The following is a 5,644-nucleotide window of genomic DNA, read 5'->3' as shown; positions in this document are numbered from 1 at the left end:
AACTATTCACTTTTCATTGAACCGTTTGATGTCTGGGGCTTTGATTATATGGGATCTTTTCCAAAATCCAATGGGTATACTCACATCTTAGTTGTTGTTGGTTACGTCACTAAGTGGGTAGAAGCTATCCCCACTAGTAGTGCTCATCACAACACCTCTATCAAGATGCTGAAAGAAGTTATCTTCCCTAGATTTGGAGTCCCTAGATATCTGATGACCGACAGTGGTTCACACTTCATTCATGGTGCTTTCCATAGAACGCTTGCTAAGTATGATTTCAACTATAGAATTGTGTCTCCCTATCACCCTTAGTCCAGTGGTCAAGTAGAGATAAGTAATAGAGAGATTAAACTGATTCTGCAAAAGACTATAAACAGGTCTAGAAAGAATTGGTCTAAGAAGCTCGATGATGCACTGTGGGCTTATAGAACTGCCTATAAGAATCCCATGGGCATGTCTCCGTACAAAATGGTGTAAGGTAAAGCATGCCATTTATCTCTTGAGCTAGAGCATAAAGCTTATTGGGCAATCAAAGAGCTCAACTTTGATTTCAAACTTGCCGGTGAGAAGAGGTTATTTGATATTAGCTCGCTTGATGAGTGGGGAACTCAGGCATATGAGAATGCCAAGCTGTTCAAAGAGAAGGTTAAGAGGTGGCATGATAAGAGGATACAAAAGCGTGAGTTCAATGTAGGTGATTATGTCTTGCTATATAACTCTCGTTTATGATTCTTTGCAGGCAAGCTTCTCTTTAAATGGGAAGGTCCTTATGTTGTTGAGGAAGTTTATCGTTCCGGTGCTATCAAGATCAACAACACGGAAGGTAATTGTCCGAGAGTGGTAAATGGGCAGAGAATCAAGCAATATATCTCAGGTACTCCCATAAATGTTAAAAGCAATATCATCAATACCATAACTCCAGAAGAATACCTAAGGGATATTTATCAGCCTGTTTCAGACTATGAAAACAAAGAGGTATGTGATTCGGTAAGAAAACAGAGTCCAAAACTTTTCCAATAGGATTTTTTCTCCATTTTGAATATTTGAAAAATACAAAATTTGGAAGTAGTCCGGAAAGTGCACGAGGAGGCGACAAGCCTACACGGCGCGGGCCCACCCCCTGGTCGCGCCGTGAGGGCTTGTGGCCACCTCGTGCGCCTCCCGGACTCCGTTTTCGTGCAGGGTACTCCTTCTGGTCTGGAAACAATCGTTATATATACTCCCGTTTGGTCTGACCCCTGCATCATGCAGATTTCTTCTGTTTTTCATTTCGAGCCTGTCTCTGTTGCACATCTAGATCGCCATGACTTCCCCAAAAGCTCCGAAGGACAAGATATTCGAGAAGGTCATCAACCCCTACCTCACGGGAGTGCTGCAACACCCTCAATCTGTGATGTTGAGAGGCCTAAGAAGAACGGAAGCATGGAGACAAGGCTCGAAGGAATTGAGAAACAAGTCTTCAAGTGCCAAGGGATGCTGGAGCGTGGACACAACGCCAACCACATGATGATCACGGAGATCACCAACAAGCACAGGATTGATGCCAATGACATTGGGAAGCATCTCTCCAGGCTCTATGACAGGATTGATCAACTCCACGGCTAGATCTATGACCTGCAGAACCAAAACTGTGAGTATGAGTATAGATTTAATACGGTTGGCTGCAGAACCAAAACGGCCGGATCTATGACCTGCAGAATCAATACGGTTGGCTGCAGATTTGAGGATTCCGGAGACTCGTTCATCTTTCCAGGATGGAGCACCTATGCCTTGGAAGATAGAGGATAAAACTCATGTTACAACAACACCACCATCACCACCAAAGTAAGACAACTGAGCATTGGTATGGGCAATCCCCTTGGCTTGTGCCATGCTTGGGGGAGTTGCCCCGGTATTGTATCACCATCACATCTTTTGCCTTTATCTTTGTTTTAGTTTTCCTTTTCCTTTTTCTTTTTCTCTAGTAGTTTAAAAGTCTTAGTGTTTTAGTCTTGAGTTTTTCTTTGTGTCACCCCCGATGTGTGAAAGGATCGATATGGTTGGCTAGAGGGGGGGGTGAATAGACAACGACCACTTTTTAATTAATCTTAGCAAGTTAAGGTAAACACTATACGGGTTCACAAATAATATGACAATGAGGTGAACCCTATAGAAGCTAACAACGATAGCTATTAAGACTACTAAGATATAGTCACAAGCATAAGCAAATACAAAGTAAAGGATAGAGATAACCACAAGTGGAACCAATGGAGACGAGGATGTGTTACCGAAGTTCCTTCCCTTTGACAGGAAGTACATCCCCGTTGGAGCGGTGTGGAGGCACAATGCTCCCCAAAAAGCCACTAAGGCCACCGTATTCTCCTCATGCCCTCGCACGATGCAAGGTACCGTGATTCCACTATAGGTGCCCTTGAAGGCGGTGACCGAACCTTTACAAACAAGGTTGGGGCAACTCCACACAAAGCTTGGAGGCTCCCAACTAAACCACGAAGCTTCACCACAATGGAATATGGCTTCGAGGTGACCTCAACCGTCTAGGATGCTCAAACCCCCAAGAGTAACAAGATCCGCAAGGGATTGGTGGGGGAATCAACTTTTCTCTTGGTGGAAGTGTGGATCTAGGCCTTCTCAACCAATCCCTAAAGAATCAACAAGTTTGATTGGCTAGGGAGAGAGATCGGGCACTTTTGAGCTTGTGGAGCAACAATGGAGCTTAGAGAGGGTGAGAGATAGAGTTCCTCAGCTAGAAGAACCCTTTATATAGTGGGGGGAAAATTCAGACCGTTTTCCCACTCTCTGCCCGAGCTCCAGCGGTACTACCGCTGAGCAGGAGCGGTACTACCGCCGCCTGGCGGTACTACCGCTGAATGCAGCGGTACTACCGCTGACACCAGCGGTACTACCGCTGGCCCCTTGGTAGAGCACAAACACTACTACCGCCGAGAAAGTCTTCGCAAAAGGGTCCGTCCACGAACTACCGCTAGGTAGGTGGAACAAAGCACCTGGAGCGGTACTACCGCTGACCAGGGGCGGTACTACCGCTGGCTGCAGCGGTACTACCGCTGGGAGTCCAGCGGTACTACCGCTGGGGACCATTTTGCAGAGATGCTAAAGACAAATAGGCGAGGGCCGCTCCAAAGATAAAGGAAAGGGAGAATGTGAAGTGTGCGTGTGTAAAGATAGATTCCACCCAAACCTTTCCACTACGGATCCCCTCTTAATAGTACGGCTTTCCTATGACTCAAATAAAGAGAATCGTAGAAAGCGCCATGCTTCCGTTCCATGAGAGAGGAGACGTGTCGTCTTGTGCCATTGACGTGTGTGATCTAAAACCTTAACACACACGGTTACTCCTGTACGGTACTGTCATCAATCACCAAAATTACTTAGGCATAAACTCTGCCCCAACAATCTCCCCCTTTTTGGTGGATTGATGACAATACCAGATTTGCACAGAGAATAATATGAGAAAAAAAAGATAGAGATATATGACAATACGGGGCATATGACTCACAGCATATGATGGAAATAAATCTCACATAAGTTCATGTCTCACAAAAGATAGCAAACTAGAAGCAAACCAAGTTCGAAGCAAACCACACGAAATAAAGCAAAGCAATGCAAAGTTCGAATATGAAAGCAAATCCTAGACTCTCTCCCCCTTTGGCACAAGACACCAAAAAGGGGCACACCTAATGCCACAGGTAGCTACTCCTCATCTTCAGCATCACTAGACTCATCTGTCCCCTCCTGATCGGTCTGCTCCTCCTCTTCCGCCTCATCGCCAGACCACTGGTACCCTTGAGCCTGCATCCAAGTAGCCTCAGGAGTGATGTCGTCCTCTGAGCCGTTGGAGATGTCCACATCCAGGGTCCTGAGAACACGCTTATGACTCTGGCAGCTCTCCTTCTGAGCCACGTGTGTCTGGTACTGACCCTTGGCCTGCATACAGAAAAGAGTCTTCATCTTGTCCTGCAGTTTGATAGCCCAAGATGGCATGGTAGACGAGCGGGACTGAGAGGCGGTTCCTCTGTCAGCAGCAGTCTCTGTATCAATATCCACGTGCTGAGAGGAAGTAGATGGGTTGGCACATTTGTCCTTGACGCGAAGCCTGATCGGGTCGTGCACAATGTAGTTAGACTGAGCGTAGAGCAGCTCCTCCAGAAAAGCCTCTTGCCACTTATGGCGAATGAATGCGAACAGGTAAGGCCCGTAGATGGGAACCTTACGCATGATGATGCAGTTCCAGAGCTCCGTGAACATCACATCAGGAGCGGTACTACTGCTGCCTGGCGGTACTACCGCTGGATGCAGCGGTACTACCGCTGGGCCTCCAGCGGTACTACCGCTGACACCAGCGGTACTACCGCTGGCCCCTTGGTAGAGCACAAACACTACTACCGCCGAGAAAGTCTTCGCAAAAGGGTCCGTCCACGAACTATCGCTAGGTAGGTGGAACAAAGCACCTGGAGCGGTACTACCGCTGACCAGGGGCGGTACTACCGCCAGCTAGCGGTACTACCGCCGGCTGCAGCGGTACTACCGCTGGCAGTCCAGCGGTACTACCGCTGGGGAGCATTTTGCAGAGATGCTAAAGACAAATAGGCGAGGGCCTCTCCAAAGATAAAGGAAAGGGAGAATGTGAAGTGTGCGTGTGTAAAGATAGATTCCACCCAAGCCTTTCCACTACGGATCCCCTCTTAATAGTACGGCTTTCCTATGACTCAAATAAAGAGAATCGTAGAGAGCGCCGTGCTTCCGTTCCATGAGAGAGGAGACGTGCCGTCTTGTGCCGTTGGCGTGTGTGATCTGAAACCTGAACACAAACGGTTAGTCCTGTACGGTACTGTCATCAATCACCAAAATTACTTAGGCATAAACTATGCCCCAACAATGTGTTCTTGCTCGTGAGCCGTATAATAAAGAGTGTCTTAGTTCAAGGGCTTTGCCTCTTGCCATGATCAAAAGAGTGAGAATAGAACAAAAGCATGAAAGATCATGTAATGATCTTATGGGAAGTGATGGCTTCACATATAAAAAGAATGAGGATAGGCAAACGTAGACCTTTGTCATTGTTGCAATTTATAGGAAGTGATAAAGAAAGAGAGGTTCATATATAAATATATCATCTCTGACACCACCTACGATTGTGAACACTCACTAAACTATTACATGCCTAGAAGTAGATGTTGGACAAGGAAGATAACATAATGAATTGTGTTTGCTTGGCCCCGAACAATGTTATATGATTAGAGATTCATTAGCATGTGACGATTGCTTCCACCTCATATTAGCCAAAACTCCCGCACCAAGTAGAGATACTACTTGTGCATCCATAAACCTTTAAACCAGTTTTGCCATGAGTGTCCACCATACCTACCTATGGATTGAATAAGATCCCTCAAGTAAGTTGTCATCGGTGCAAGCAATAAAAATTGCTCTCTAATATGTATGATCTATTAGTGTGTGGAAAATAAGCTTTATACGAACCTATGATCACTAAGACATAAAAGTGACAGACTTCATAATAAAGTTCTTTATCACAGGGGGCAATATAAAGTGACGTTCCTCCGCACTAAGAGGACACGCATCCAAACCTCAAAAGCGCGTGACAACCCCTGCTTCCCTCTGCGAAGGGCCTATC

Source organism: Hordeum vulgare, chromosome 1H (assembly GCF_904849725.1).
Source record: "Hordeum vulgare subsp. vulgare chromosome 1H, MorexV3_pseudomolecules_assembly, whole genome shotgun sequence".
NCBI lineage: Eukaryota > Viridiplantae > Streptophyta > Magnoliopsida > Poales > Poaceae > Hordeum > Hordeum vulgare.
This window is presented reverse-complemented; position numbering follows the sequence as displayed.